The following is a 17458-nucleotide window of genomic DNA, read 5'->3' on the forward strand; positions in this document are numbered from 1 at the left end:
GTTCGAAAAAAATAATTTGTACTCCGCATGCACTTTACCACCAACTAGTTATGTTGAGTTTGGAAGCTTGACTCGGCAACGAGATATGAAAGAGAAAGAGCCAAAATCAAATTTCAAAAATTATATCCGTTTCTTTTTTGAAAAATACATCTTTTTTTTTCATAATAACTTCAAAATTTTATCCCACTTTTACCCATTATAAATAACAACTATCTAATTTTATAACACACAACAACCTTCATTTTTTCACTCAAATACTCTCCTTATTTAGTGAAAAATAGTTTCTTTCAATTCCCTATCCAACTTGAAAACTCCAAGAAGTAAAAAAAAAAACCAAATCACAACCACTTCAAACCCTTCATTATCTACCTTCTTCCAAAATCAAATTGATCGTCCTATTTATTTACCTCATAGTTTCTATTAACCCGATACTTACTACACTCCATTCCCTTTTCATACCCAACCTCAATTCCAATTCCAATCTCATTCTCAACCCCAACTCATATTCCGGTCTCAAGTACAATCCCAACTGAAAAAATGACTTCAACCCATTTGTAAAAAGCTCTGACACTTTACTGGATTGATAAGGAGACATCTTTTAGATTTCTTGATTTATGGAATATTATAAAAGAGTCGAAAAAAGTTGCAAGATATCTAATCTTCAGAATCATTCACAGATGGTTCTAAAAGAACCAAAATATTCAAATCCACTAATAGGCAATCGTTGGATACACATGTCGGGATTGACATCAACGAAGATGAGCCGTTGAGGTTCCAAGAGCTAGTCATCACATAGGAAGAGACCATACAAAATGAAATGATAAAGGGGTCGTAAGTAGATCGAGTGACATCGATAAAATGACGATTGAGGACAACCTAAAAACTACCTTGGAGCAATATTTGAGTATTGCAAAAGATAATGAAAAAAATCATGACATGGAAATCTTAATGAAATATATTAGTCATTTTACCGGGTGCGAAAAAGAATTGATGTTGAAGACGAAAGACAAGGTTGCCAAAAGAAATGTAGGTTTTATTTTTATATGTGTCGTGTTTCGTTAATATCTATGTTTTCGTACTTTTAATATTTATGTTTTAGTTTTTATTTTTTAAGGTGTTATTGTAATTTTCCTTTTACGTTAATGAAATTTTAGTTTTATAAGAATTAAATTTTTTACATTGATTAATTTGTATATAAAATTAATTTTAGCTTTAAAAGAAAAAAGTTGTTGTAGACAAAAATGGCAAACACCCCATTTAAACTAGATGGGAATCATGTGCGCCATTGGCACTGTGTCATTTTATTTTTTCTTCTTTCAGGTTGTATGATGTACCTTAGTTACGTATGATGTACCTTAGTTATCGGTTTGAAGTGCAGTAGTAATCCACTCAGATGCAGCCTTTTCAATATCTACCTCAATCATATGAGATACATATTTGGGAGTAACTGACACATGTTAAGTTTCAAACAAATTAATCAGATTTAGGGTATGTACTTCCACAAATTTTATAATCTAATATATATATATATATATATATATATATATATATATATATATATATATATATATATATATATATATATATATGATTTTTTAGTGTGGAAATTAGTTGAGGGGGCTTACAAATCCACTCAAAAGGGCTCTGTAATCAAGATTTTCATTTGTTTCTTCCTAGGGAGTGTCTTGAAACTGCATCATTAATTATAAAATGCTTTTATTTCCATAAATAATGGTAGAAACTATGATTAAAATCCATTATTCCATATATGATAATTGATATTTAAAAACCCTACCTCTAGCCTGAAGTATTTGACTGTTTTATTGGGGTCAACCTTCCCTGATACACCAACTGATTCAACAACCTCCAAGCTCTTCTTTTGTGAGTTTAATCTTCTTGTTGCACCCTTCAACATATAACCACAACAAACCAATCAAATTATAAAAAAGATCCAAACTTTTATAAAAATTTAATAGCTTTTATATAAATAATAAATTACATACTCTTGCAGATGCATCTCGAGCAAGTTGTCATGCCTAGTTGATTTGACATAAACCTTGCAGTTGAAGGGTTCTTATTGGCTACAATCGCTTGCCATACCGGTTTTGACCTCCATAAACTATGCTTTGTCAACTTAAAAAGCTAAAAATATGAAAAGTAACGATTTTAGAGCCTCAAAGATAAAATTGTAATTGTATATAACTTAAAAATATGTATAACAAACCTTTTTTTCTAAAAGGGAAGAAGGAACGGTGATATGTAAGGAAGAGCTTTTGGGGAAAGTCCCATTTTCTACATCTTTTATGGCTGCATTTATAACACGTAAACAAACGGATGCAACACCCTTGAATTCATTTTCTTGACTTTCACCTTTTTTCCTGGAACATATGAACATTTGATTTGATCTATTAAATGTGTGTAAAACTAATAATCTTAAAGGAGAATTGGTTACTTACCAGTTTAGGGAGATTGATAAAGATGGTATCCCAGTAATTAAGGCTTGTCTAACTCCAGCTATAGCACTCGAGGACAATCTAAATGAACATGAATTATAAAAGACTAAAATAGAACTTTAGAGGAATAGGAGTAGGACATTACCATATATAGTGAAGAACCTTGTTTGTTCAACTTCAATCGCCCACTGATCCTCTTTGTGGTATATTGAGTTGGATGAATTGTGACATTATCCTTGAGGTAAACTGTTGTTGCATCTTCTGGATCACTAGAAGAGCTTCTCTTGCTACTGTCACTATGGGTCACACTTGATGAGCCCTAAAACATATTGAAAATAGGTAGAACCTAAGGATACAAGACAAGGGCTTCTAAATAAATTCAATGTAAAGCAACATGAACTGATTAGCAATGATTTATTCTCTCTAAAACCAAAACACAAGCAAGCATCACTTAATCATGAATTTCACATCAACAACTTTACATTAAGTGAACTTTTAACATAAAATAGTTGAATTCTATGAAAGCAATTTTTATCAAGTCAAATATAGATATATACACAAAAGATTTTTGAAGTTTCTCCCTTGACCTACTTACAATTATCAACTAAGAAGATCACTTCCAATCAATATGAAGTAATTTGTTAACCTATCCAACTACTATTACCAACAGTTATGCTTAACCAAGCCCTAAAACACAGATCAAGCCAACAGCTTCTGAATAAATCCAATTGAACTACTGCCTAAAGAGTTTCGCATAAATATGAGTACGCATCAATAGGTTTCCAATTAGGCCACTATAAGTACAAACAGTAACATATCATGCTACCAAAGTGATCAACTGATAACAGATCACATTCAATCACCAAACACGATTCAACTTCTATCACTAACAAACCTGATCACAGGAGTCCTAACTTACACGAATTCTTGAACACTCAAGCTAAATTCAATTCGCATCATTACCATTCAAATCAATGTACTTATAATTTCACGATTGATATTAGATATAGTAAGATGGAGTTGCTTACCTATTTCGACGTTGCAGCATAATCGACGTCATCAGACAAATCGTGAATCTCAGTTTTGCATTCGTTTGTGGTATATCCAAAAAGATGAAGCAGCAGTTGGTAGTGGCCAGTGGTTTGCTCTTGGTGTCAGAAGTCGATAAAATGGTGGGGATAGCGGCGGTAGGCAGTAGCCTGTATGAGCGACGAAATAATTTTTTTGGGTGTAGAGAGAGAAGCGTAGAATTGGAAGGGAGAACGGGACCGTCAAGCACATCCAACAAGGATCAAGGGCGATCACCCTGGCTTTTCATTGGTTTTCGAACTTCTCCTAGAATAGTTTTTGGTGTGAAATGAAATTCAGAGGCGTAATCGCAGCTAAATGGCGAGAGAAGGAACGCTTGCAAGACAAAATTCCGGACATCAAATAGTTGTATAGGTAGAATTATACATACCTAAAGAAGAAAAACAGAGGCGTAAGAACAAACAAAGAGACAATCGCAAGAAAATTGTAAAAAAAAAAAAAGAAAGAGAAAGAGATTTAGAGAAGGATGGTAGTGAAGGCGGCGATTGCAAGTGAAGAATATAAGGTTACGATAACAAAATTCTTAAGGCGGTTTGTGGCATAAAAATAAAAAATAGACGTGTTACTAGGCAAGTGAAAAGGGGTAAATGGTCGGTTGCAAAAATTAAAAAGCAAACGTTGTGGCAAATGTTGTAAACCAAGAAAAATTTGTGGCACAAATGTAAATCGTCAAAGATTCCTGTTCACAAACTTTTTAACAATTAATAGTATATATAATGATAAACTTTTGAAGAGGTATGAAAAATCCTCGTGACACCAATATATATGTGATAAAAGTGACACCACTCACCTTAGCCTTAAAATATCTTAAAAATCTCTAAACAAATCATAAATAAACCTCCACTCATCATTTCAATTACATCAAAATTATAATATCTATTTCCTGGTATGGTTCTTTTGAATTTAATTTCATTAAATCTAAGTTTTGGGATTTTGGCTTTGCCACGACGCGGTGATGGAATGACCACAACGTGGCAGCCCAGTTCAGAAAACGCACATCCGCAAACCACCATGTCGTGGTGGCAGTTGGGGTTCAAAACCCTAGATTCTGGGAATAATGCCCTATTTAAAGACACTAACTCATAGGGCTGCCTCATTTGACAACTTCCATCCTCTGAAATCGATCCCCTCCCAAAACCTAGCCTATTTGTGTATGTGAAGCCATCTTTGTGAAGCATAAAGGAAGAAGAATTCTATCTTGTGGTTTGGTAGCTTGGTTCTAGCTTAAATCTAACATTTTCATCACATTTCAAACATTGTAGAGGTATAAAGTCTCAACCTTACACCTTGTTTCTCTAGATCTAGTTCTAGGTCTTTTGTGAGCTTTTGGTCCCAATCTTCTTATCCTTAGAGTTTGTGTACTCCAGAGCCTTTAGGTACATATTTTTTCTTCTAGACCATGGGGTTGGTTGGAAAGTGAGATTTGTTACATTCCTATTTTCTTGGCCAGAAAAGACCTTTTTATTTATGCTTATTTTAAAACAGAGTTTATTTATAACTACGAAATTTGTCACATAAAAGTATTTCCAAAGAAATGTTTTTCATTGATATATTAAAAACATGGGATATCATAATTGATATAAGAAACATAAACATAAACATAGTCACTATTGACCTTACAACATCCAGTGACCTGTATTTCCTTGGATCTATCATCATATCCAAACATCATATACCTTCGTACCACTTACGTATAACTATGATACAAAGAAATCGAGTATGTCAGGTTGGTAAACCTGGTGAGTACATAGGGTTTTCAACCCATAATATTATAATCTTTAATTATGTATATTTCAACAATCAAATATCCCAGTTACTCATTCCCTTTATCCTCACTTCCTAATCCTTAAATAATGATCTCGAGAGATCTCTCCTAAAGGATCTTTATCAGCAGCGGTTTCCATCTATTCTTCCTTAAACATCTAGGCACATCAGTATGGTAGTACTTTGGGCACAACACAACCGTACACTAGTACTTTGGGTAAAGACATCAGTACGATAATACTTTGGGTAAACACAACAGTACGATAGTACTTTGGTCACAACATAACATTTCACATCTTATTATTTCGCACAACATTTTACTAACTAATATTTTCCTAGTTGACTAGGCAACACAGTATACTTTGGATAAACACACCAGTACAATAATACTTTATTCATAACACAACATGTCACAACTTATTATTTTGCACAACCTTTTACTAACTAATATTTTCCTAGTTGACTAGGAACAACAGTACAATAGTACGTTGGGTGAGCACAACAGTATGATAGTACTTTGAGAAGCACAACAGGTCACAACTTTATTAGTTTGCATAACCCTTACTAACCTATCACAACCTCCCATTTATTATTTCACACAACCCTTCACTAACCTATAAAATATTCTCTCATCTAATATTTCACACAACCCTTCATTACCCAATCATATATTAAGTATGCTTAATATACAACTTAATCAAGTAATAGTCATATCATGTTACATAGGTATATTAAGCACAACTAAACAACACACATAACATCTAATAAATTAGAATAATTGTATCTATGTGTAATTTGGAAGTAATTATGCACTCACTTGTTAAAAGTGGATGACTGGTGAATTTGGCAACACTTCACCTAACACCTTGGCTTTTCCTTTGATGTGACCTTGGTACAAATGTCACTGAGTCTTAGTCATATATTCTTGGCGACTAATGATAGTCTAGATTCCTCACTAATCCTAATGTTTACATCAAGATCTATCAAGTAAGGAACAACCAGGTTGGATCATATCAAAGGTAGGGCCCATTTGGTATACAAAGTATACTGTTTGGAAATCCAACTTTAAACACCTCATTAAATTCAACCAAGACATCATTCATGTAATTAGATCAATCAATATAATGACTTGGAATCACTGATAAGTCTTATTTATAGGTTCATAATAACGACTATGAACATAAATATAAGTTACACTTGAAATAAAATAACTGTAGCTTAACTTATAGGAATTTAGCGAAAACCAAAAATTACATTGACAAAACTCCAACCTGATAGTTTCTAATTTCTGGGTACCTAACTACATCATGGTCTAGCTAATATACTAAGAAATCCGAAAAAGTTGGATTTTTGGCTAAGAAACCGTTTGAGAGAGATTTGGATTGATTTGTGGAAAGACTCATGAAAAAATTGAACTATTTATCAGAATTTTGTTGGATTTAGTGTGTAAGCCCATAACTATAATTGGTGTGTACTTGACCCGGGAGTAGCATGATCACTTTGGGTTGCCTTCATCAATGCAAATTGATAGGATGGACTTTTGAGAATAAGGTTAATTGTGATTTATTAATATATTAAAAGTATAATATATTAATATGAAATCATATTATTTAATTAGTATTGATCAAAAATTAAATTGGAATTAATTTAGTGATCAAAAGAAACTAATTAAATACCAATGATTCTTATAGTGTAGGCCAATGATCCATGATTATTTGGGTGGGCTAAGCCAGCATAGATACTCCATGGAGGTTAACCCATGGAGCCTAAGTAAGATGAAGATGTTGGATTAATGTCTAAGTCCGTAACTATATTTGGTATGTACTTGACCCGGTTGTGCATGGTCCTTTTGGGTTGCCTTCACCAAAGTAACTTAATAGGATGATTTATGGAGAAAGAGGATTAATTATGATTTATTAATATATTATATGAATAATATATTAAAGGAGAAATCATATTTTTTTAATTAATATTAGTCAAGAATTAATTAATAATTAGGTTTGTGACTAAAAGAAATTAATTAAACTTAGGGGACTGGAATTGTAATTATAAGATAGTTACAATTGGGCTATGGATCACCTTGGAACATAGGTTGGACGAATTATGGGAAGCCCATAAGGAATTCGTCCTAGGGTTGTTCTAAAGGGAGTCCATGGGCTGCTTAGGGCCTAACCAGTCAAATTAGGGTTTCGTAGCTGATACCCCTAATTGCCTCACTATATAAAGACCCCTATAGTCCCAAAAACGTGTGGAACTCTTTTGGAAGAACCCTAGGACGGTTTAGGTGCTTCTCATCCTTCTCTTTAGTTATCCTCTTTCTTGTGGTGTTTGTAAGCCATTAGAGGAGTGACACTTGTGACTCTAAGCTCCAAAGATAAGAAGATTCAAGCCATTGAAGAAGAGGTCATCATCTAGATCTGTATTCTTATGTCTATTTCGAAATACATATGCTAGATTAGGGTACTTGAGTCTTGGATGAATTGCATGTACAATAGAGAAACCTAGATCCAAGCTTTAGGGTTTGCATGAGCACATAAGATGTTCTTTTGTCTAAAACCCATTAGTGGTATCAGACCCATGATCAGTGTCTGTTGTATGTGATGCAATGCTTGTTTATCTGCTGAAAATCAAGTTTCTAGGCTCTGTCCGACCCGACTCGGCGAGTCAGCCCAACTCGGCGAGTCCAGGGAGTGACTCAACGAGTCTGGCTGTCAGACAGACAAATTTTCAGATTTTTTTTGCCTATTTTGACTTAAGATAATTGCCATAATTGCTTCAAATTAATAAAATACGAATTTTATTGACTCCTTATGATTATCTTTGTCAAAATAAAAGATTTTGGTCATCTAATTAGATAATTGTTACCTTATTTGATAAATGTTAAATTATTTGAATTATTTGGTCAATTATCTTGCATGAAATTGGACTAGGTCAAAAACTAGATAATCACCAACTAATTGTTTAATTGCCTTATTTGTATTTTTGATCTTGATAGTTTTGAAAAGTTTCAAAACTTGCCCTTAAGTTTTGGAATTTAAATTTTGATTAAAAAGTTTAATTTTGAAATATTTAAATTCTAAACCCTAATGATTTGAAATGTTTCAAAACTTGCCCTCAAGTTTTGAAATATAAATTTTATTTAAAAGTTTAATTTTAAAACGTTAAATTCTAAAACCCTAATTTTTGAAAAAGTTCAAATTGCACCCTTATGGTTTTATTAAATTAATGAAGTGTATAATTAATAGAGAGTTAATAAATCCATAGTGATATGGTTTATATTTAATTAAATTAAAAGTTCAATTTATTAAATTAGACCACCTAGTATTTTAAATGTGTAAAATACACCCTTATACTATATATAACATTAAAAGTCTAATATTATATATGTATAACTTAAACTGCTAGTCTTACCGTTAGTAGGCCTCATTCACGAAATCGATCTATAAGGGGGTATAAGGTTATCACCTATAAAATGGTCATTTAATGGGTGTCCACTCTCACCCATCGTTTCCTTGATTGGTGGAGGGTCGTTATCCGAACGGGTAGGATAGCGAAAACCCTTTCCATTAAAAGTATAATGAATTATAAAGTAACTAAATGTTTCTTACAAAGTTCCTAATCTTAGATACTTTAGGCAAAAGTGAATTTGATGCAATTCCATGAAATTACACTTTGTACCCTTGTTAAGACGTAAACTGGGTTCTAAGCAAAGGTAGCAAAGGGTGACTCGATGTTTTTCATAGTTCGGTGGAGCGTGTGTGGTTAACCGGCACATCAAATAGGTGACTGTAACATTGGGGGCACCATGCATATTTGCATGGTTATTCATACCATGTTTTGTGATCCTCAGCGTCCCAATCACAAATCGAGGGGCATATCAAGATTTAAACATGCCATTGAAAAGTTCAATGAATCTCAAAGGATCTAGGAGTTTTCAATAAATTTAAAACTTAATCTTTTTTTTTTCATTTTTCATGGTGGAAAATTAGTGAATCGTCATTCACTTCCTTCAAATGTTCTGCAATCTGGATTATGACATCCCTCTTCCAAATTGTAGAATATTGTGTTAGGTCTTAGCCTTAATATCTCATTTGGGTGTTTTATTAAGGAATCAATCAATCAACTAACTTGAATTTTCTCCCGTTTTGTAAATGTCAAAGTATGACAACTATGGTCTTCCTAAATCCCATGGAACAAGCCTTCCATATGAAGATGATATTCCACGATTCGATCGAGGAAAAAGAGATCATGCTTCACTTCCTCTACCTCCTCCTATTATTCTCCCTGGCCCACAAGTTCAAAGGCTTGAAAAGTTCAAGCTCACTCAAGCCCTGTTGGCGATGAAACATGAACATGGAAAGTTAGTGTGTGCACACGTCTTATAGATGAAGTTACACATTGATAGGTTAAGAATGTTGGGAGTCGTTGTCCGTGAGGAGCTGGCTGTTGACTGGGTTCTTCAGTCACTTCCTGACTCATATAGTGAGTTCGTAAGAGAGTACTATATGATAGACTACGACGTGACCCTCATCGATCTCACCTATTTGCATATTGCTGTTGAATCAATGATGATTTGGTGCACTAGAAGAGCAAAGTTGATTGGTGGATCTGCCTTCCAGACCTATATAGATATAGGCAATGGCAACGAAAGGCATGCCATGGTCGAAAAGTTTGATCATAAGAGAAAGGTAAAGTCTGAAGTAGTTCCGTGTGCTGTTCCAAAAGAGTCAATTTGCTTTTATTTCCAAGAGAAGGGGCATTGGAGACGAAGCTGCCCAGTCTACCTGAGAGATCTAAGAGATGGGAGAGTCAATACGTTTGGCTCTATTTCAGGTAAAATCCACTATCTAACTCCATTAAGTTCATATTCATTGATTCTTAATACATAATGTGATACGATTACATTTGAATATTTTGCAGGATCAGAGAAAAGAGAGGAATCTTGATGGAAGAGCAAGATGTGTCTGATCACGAAGAAATGGATCACGATCGCATGGATTCGAAGATCAGATTTTGAGCTTAGAAAGTTATGATAGATTTGTTAGGAATATTTGATTACATAGTTTTTTAGTTGATTTTGCATTGTAAGGACATGTTTTCCGCTGCTTTTATGAATAAAATAATATTTTGATTTGTCTTATTTATATATATCCTTGCAATGAAATCGTTGTGAAAATTGATGTTTGTGTATTTCTATAAATGGATGTGATTCTTAGTTATGTTATTTATGGTAGTGTCAAAATTTTCTAAGTAAGGAAAGATTCCCATCACCCAAGTTTCAATTGGACAGAAACTTAGAATCGTACAACTTGTATTATGTGATGAATGGAAATCTTGGTACTTAGGAAATTAAGACTAATTCCTTGATCACACAAGTATGTGAGTCAAGTGAATGACTAAAGGACTAGAACACAATGTTGTGCACTAGTCAAGTCCACCACAAATAACAATAAGACTGTTTGTCATAATTTACTAAAATTCTAGTAAATATGGTTATACTTACAAGATTAAGTGTAATTTTGAATCATTGAAAAGTTTCAATGAATGGCAGAACGAATAGGAAGAATCATTTAGGCAGAAAGATAAAAGTTTCTCCAATCTAAGAAGAAGGGAAAGTACTTTTGTACCTATTTTTATGATCGTCTTAATGATTAAGAGCCATATCACAATTGATCCTCTAAGGACATCTTAGTGCACTAGTATGGCTAAGAAGAGGAATCGGAAATTGTTGAAATGGTTAAATCAAAAGGATGAGTCATGCTTCGTTCCAAAAATCAAGTCTTAGAGTCATACTCCAAGATTGTGAATTAAGTGACACATCTTAAGAAGTTCTAACTCCCTCATCAAATGTGAAGTAGAAAATTGTTTTTCCTACTCTTGCACGTTTGAGATTGGTAAATTGTGATGTCTTGGATAAGACAAAGACCAATTGTGTGAAGTGGTTTGTCTTGATTAGAGTCCGCACTAACTCTTGAATATTTTTTTTATCAAGAAATGTTTCTTGATAAGAGAATCTAATATGTCAAGAAGTCAGTGGGAGTCTAAATAATTTTGAAAAGTTTCAAGAACTAATCAAGAGTAAACCTATTATTAAACACTAGCACACGACTTGAGGATCGTAGCCTATCGTGTTGACGTATTCTTGTTTCTGTGCCAATCCAGTTAAGTTCATTATGCATATGAGTTCTACGAGTTCTCAATAGGATGGATAAGGGCAAACACCTTGTTCAATAAAAATACATTGATTGGAATAGGTGAGCTGCTAAATAACTTGGAAGCAATGGTGGGACCTTGATGGCAAGAAATTAAGAATGAACAAGTTCTGTCCATAAGAATTTTAATTTGTCACAAACATTATCTTATGATTATGGTTATGACAATTCAGATGGATAGGAACACATACACTATAAAAATTTAAGTGTCATAAGGTTTCTCTCCTTCATGAAAATGATTGTGAGGAAACGCTTTCACTAAGAGAGATTTTAAGAAGATAGCGATTATGTAAATTGCATTCTCAAATTCGATTATGATTATGACATCCGTCTTCATAGTTCGAATTGTGAGATTTGACAATTGGTCTGAACATTTGGGACTTAGTAATATAAGTTCTGAATTAGTTTAAACACACATCTGAGCTGTCTGAGGAAAGGTGTATGAGTTTGAGAAGCTTATATAAAGGCTTATCGAAGCACATCGTATTGGAAATATGAACTTTGGAAGTCAATAAGTATTGTCTTCTAGAAGTCCAACTGTTTTCTGAATACATGTCAAAGCTAGTGGGAGCATAAATGTTATGCTGGAATGAATATAATCATCATGTTAGTGGGGGCATGATTATTATTTTAAGTATTGCAAGTTGGCAATATTAATTATAGAAAAACAAAAGTTTTACTTTGCAAAGTTTTAGGGGTTGAAAAGTTGTTTTTGATATAATTAAGGGAGAGAATGTTATACTTCGCTTTCAATCTAAAAGTTTAGATCGATAAATTTTAATTGAATTTAGTCGAGGATATATTTATTAATTGCATTCTCAAAGTTCGATTGTGATTACGACATCCCTCTTCATAGTTCGAATTTTGAGAACACGACAACTAGAAATATTATGACAATATTGTAGCAAGAAATTGGTAAAATATCACGTTTTTTAATTATGAATCGTATCCCATATGCTTCGGGTATAGGATCGATTGCATATGCTGTAATATTCGACCGTTCTAAAAATTTTCCAAATGCCTAGGGCATTTAGAGGGAAAAAGGGAATAAAACCGGATTTGACTAAAATAATTAAACAATTGTCAAGAACAATCTAAGGTTCGCCAAGGATTGGTCGTTTGTGGATAGTTGAAAGTATAGTCATGGATGGACCATATTGACATTATTATGAATAAATAGGATTCTATTTAGAATGAGTTGTCACATGACAAATATGGAAATGTTTCCTTATTGGGAGTTGGACGTTAAGAATCTATGTCTAGATTAGAAACTTTTATGCAAGAAGGATGTTCAAAGGAATGTACTTTGAATGTGAGACTTCATGACTATGGAATTGTCTTGTAACAATATCCTATAGAGCACTTTGTAATTTCATTAGCAACATCTTGGTGACTTTAGCGCTGTGATATTACGAAAGGACCGTTGCATAAGATGTTTGAATCTAACATATTCTATAAGTGGCAAGAATTTAGTATTCTTACACTTGTGGTAAGAATTGGGAATTGTGAAATGAATGTGATTGAAAATGTTATTCAATTATACTATTTCACAAAGTAAGGACCATAGGAAAACATAGTGTGCATGCTAAGAGCATGGGACAATTGTTGTTATAATTCAAGTAACAAGTTGATTACCCAAAACAACAAATAATGAGTAATCAATATGGTGATTAAATAAAATGTTTTATTTATACTTAAAGGTTTGGGACCATATAGGATTAGTATTATTCTTGTGTTTCACTTTGCATGTTTTGACTTCCCGAATAATAAGATTATTTAAACTCTCCACAGTCGCTCATTGTTTGGAAGTAGGAATGAAAGAAGATAATCATGAATCTGACTGTAGATTGTCTAAAGTGTTTTAGACATAGAAAAAGTTTGTTGCAGGGTTCGTGAGTGCTGCTATAAGATTAGAGTATTGGATTAAACCCACGCTCACTTGGATCGCTTCATGGATTTTATCACGAGTGATTGGTGAGACGATAATATCTTATATTCTTTGAAACCAAGATGTGTGAGTTGTATCTTGCGAGTTGGTTACACATTGATAATATGTAAACGCACCAGTAATTTGGTGTTATAAAATGTATTGTTGTGTGTGATTCGGTGAGTGAGTACAAGCGAGCATTGAGTCGAATTTTATCCATTCCTTTTACCCAAAGTGAGATAAAAACGATATTTGTGGGCCCCTCGATGACTTAGTGATGACACCCTAAGCACTTGGCCAAGCCGGGACTAAGTTGATTTTTTCAATTGTAGTATGTTGTCAGTCGTCATAAATTAGAAATCGGGAAACAACACATAGACTAAGAGAATGATTTCAATCCATGTCTCACTTCTATAAGATATCAAGAATGAAGGAATATATGATCCCTTATCTAAAGGACAGGTTGTTGATAAGATCAGAGTTCGACAACGTCTTTGAGAGCTATTGATAATCGAATTGTACTTACATTATAGTTATTAGACTTATCCAAGTGGGAGACTGTTGGATTAGTGTCTAAGCCCGTAAGTATATTTGGTATGTACTTGACCCGGTTGTGCATGGTCCTTTTGGGTTGCCTTCACCAAAGCAACTTGATAGGATGATTTATGGAGTAAGAGGATTAATTATGATTTATTAATATATTATATGAATAATATATTAAAGAAGAAATAATAATGTTTAATTAATATTAGTCAAGAATTAATTGATAATTAGTTTTGTGACTAAAAGACATTAATTAAACTTAGGGGATTGGAATTGTAATTATAAGATAGTTTCAATTGGGCTATGGATCACCTTGGAACATACGTTGGACGAATTCTATGGGAAGCCCATATGGAATTCGTCCAAGGGATGTTCTAAAGGGAGTTCATGGGCTGCTTAGGGCCTAACCAGTCAAATTATGGTTTCCTAGCTGATAACCCTAATTGCGTCACTATATAAAGACCCTTATAGCCTAAAAAATGTGTGGAACTCTTTTGGAAGAACCTTAGGACGGTTTTGGTGCTTCTCCTCCTTTTCTTTAGTCATCCTCTTGCTTGTGGTGTTTGTAAGCCATTAGAGGAGTGACACTTGTGACTCTAAGTTCCAAATACAAGAAGATTCAAGCAATTGAAGAAGAGGTAATCATCTAGATCTGTATTCTTATGTCTATTTCGAAATACATATGCTAGATTAGGGTTCTTGAGTCTTGGATGAATTGCATGTACAATAGAAAAACCTAGATCCAAGCTTTAGGGTTTGCATGAGCACATAGGATGTTCTTTTGTCTAAAACCCATTAGAAGAGTCATGGTGCATTAGGGTTTACATGGATGTAACCCTAGCACTAGCCACACTATAAATAGACACCCCTAAAATTGGTTACACCTATCATTATTAGAGGCATCACATTTGAGGTGCTAAAGATTTTGAAGGCCAAGAGCTATAAGTCTTATTAAGAGGTAAGTTATCTAACTAGTTATGTTGTTCAAATGTATGCTAGTTAGGATGAATGCTTTGGAAAATCAAATTGCATGTATAATTATAGAAAACATAGATCCAAAGTATTTAGGGTTGCATGTGCACCATAAGGTTGTTAGAGTGCTCAAAAACCATTAAATTTCAGGGGACACGTCATGCCTGGTGACGTGGCTGCTTTCCCCTGCTACTACATGCTCGACATGGAGTTTTGGTATCAATTATTTCAGACTGTTATGTTCGGTTCACCTCCCGTTTCTGGCAGAAGTTCCATGAGGAAATAGGAGCGAGGCTGCATTTCAGCACAACTTAGCATCCGCAGAGCGACGACCAGAGCAAGCAGAATATCCAGACTCTCGAGGATATGTTGCGAGTTGGCATTATCAATTTTGGTGGGAGTTGGGACTCCTACCTACCTCTTGTTGAGTTCTCCTACAACAATAATTTTCACTCCAGTGTTGGCGCTCCACCTTTTGAGCTGTTGTATGGGCAGAAATGCCGTACCTCAGTTTGTTAGGGCGAGGTTGGTCACAAAGTCATGGGTCGGACCGAAGTAGTTCTACAGACTATAGAGATGATTCAACAAATCCGACAGCGATTGTAGACCGCTCAGAGTCAACAGAAGAGTTATGCTAACCGGCGCCGATACGATTTTGGAGTTTCAGGTCGACGATATGGTGTCACTGAAGGTCTCACCTTGGAAAGGTGTGATCTGTTTCAGTAAGAAGAGGGGAAAGCTGGGTTCTTGATATATTGGATCATTCCAGATTATTTCCAGGGTTGGCAAGGTTGCGTATAGATTGGATCTACCGGAGGACCTCAGTCAGATTCATAGCACTTTCCATGTTTTGTAGTTATGGAAGTGCATGCTGGACGAGGATGCAGTGGTTTTATTGGATGATATTCAGGTTGATGAGCACCTGAATTATGTTGAGATGCGAGTGAGGATTCTGGAAAGGCAGGTAAAGAATCTGCGAATCAAGGAGATACCTTTGGTAAAGGTATAGTGGCAGCATCAGAAAGGATCTGGGAGCCGGAGGCTGAGATGCGGGAGCCTTATCCAGATTTGTTCACCATAGAAGGCTTCGAGGACGAAGCCTAGTTCAAGTAGGGGGAGTTGTAACATCCCGATTCCCAGGTATGAGATTTGGATTTAAAAGGTAATTTTCCTTTTTGATCTCGTCGTGTTGAAGGCCTCAACTCTACGTGTTGTTGAGAAAAACTCGACGAGTTGGTGGATGATGACGAAACCCTAATTTTTAGGGTGTTGCATCCTATTTAAAGGCCTTATGGCCTTTGCATGGCCTCCTTATCCGCCCCTCTATCCAGGAAACCCTATTTCGTGCATTTTCTCTCATTTTTATGTGTGTGTGAGCTTAAGGAGTGTTTCTTGGTGTTCTTTTGGAAGGAGTTTGAATTTTGAAGAAGCTTGATTAAGAGGAAGGATGTAGATCTGGGATCTTCTCTTATGTTGCAACCATTTTGAGGTATAAAGTCGAAAACTTGACAATCTATTGCTTAGATCTCCTCCTTGGAAGTTTATTGTCATTTTGGGTCCAGTTTAGAGTCATTCTTGGGTTTGATCATTTCTGGAAGTTGCCACTTCAGATCTGGGCATTTTATGGCCTCTTTGGGCTTAAAGTTTCAAGATTTATATAGATCTAGGCTTCCTTCATGTTCTAAGTCCTTTGTCCAGTCATTTTTTAGTAGTTTAGCCTCTTAGTGTCATGCATGGATGTAAAGTTAGTAGCTTTACGTGGTTTTCCAACTATTGGGTACTAAATCTACATTCTTGGGCGTTAGAAAGGATGAAAAAGGGTTGAATGAGTTAAGCTGGTAAAACTCGACGAGTTGTTCTAACAACTCAACGAGTTCGATCGGGGTTTTCCCGCTTTCTGGAAAACTATAGGAACTCGACGAGTCGTCCGGAGGACTCGACGAGTTGGCTTGGACTTTTCCCGTTTCTCTGAGTATTGAGGAAACTCGACGAGTTGGCATGTGCACTCGATGAGTTGGGTCAACATGGACTGTTGACCTTGATTATTGACTTAACTTTGGTCATGGTTGACCAAGTTTGACTTTGAGGACATTTTGGGTATTTTGAGGTTTTGATAGTAGGGATGAGCAACGGGCCGAACCCGGACCGGACCGGCCCGAAGACCGAAAACCCAAAGACCGAAAATCGTGAATTATCTTACCCGAAAACCGGACCGTTTCGGGTGTAGCGGGTCCGGGTTTGGTCCGGTCCAGTTCCGGGTACTAAACCGGGTTTCGGGTTTTGGACCGAATTAGACTTTAGTAGTATTGTTTACGGTTTCGGTCCAATCCTGTACCAAACTAGGTTTCGTATGTTTGTTGTTTACGGTTTCAGGTTTTGTTTGTTATGTCACTCTCTAGCATAGTATTTCAAATTATAATCTTATTATGTAACATCCATCATTCGTATCTTTGTTGTTTGCACAATTCAACTAAAAAAATACATAAAAGATGATGAAT

The 17458-nt window shown here is 34.9% G+C and overlaps 1 pseudogene; it reads right to left on the reverse strand.

Annotated features, from left to right (window-relative positions):
- Window positions 1-1355: 1355 nt before the first annotated feature.
- LOC111906135 (uncharacterized) lies at window positions 1356-2901 on the reverse strand (annotated as a pseudogene).
- Window positions 2902-17458: the final 14557 nt, after the last annotated feature.

This window comes from Lactuca sativa, chromosome 8 (genome assembly GCF_002870075.4).
Source record: "Lactuca sativa cultivar Salinas chromosome 8, Lsat_Salinas_v11, whole genome shotgun sequence".
Taxonomy (NCBI): Eukaryota; Viridiplantae; Streptophyta; class Magnoliopsida; order Asterales; family Asteraceae; genus Lactuca; species Lactuca sativa.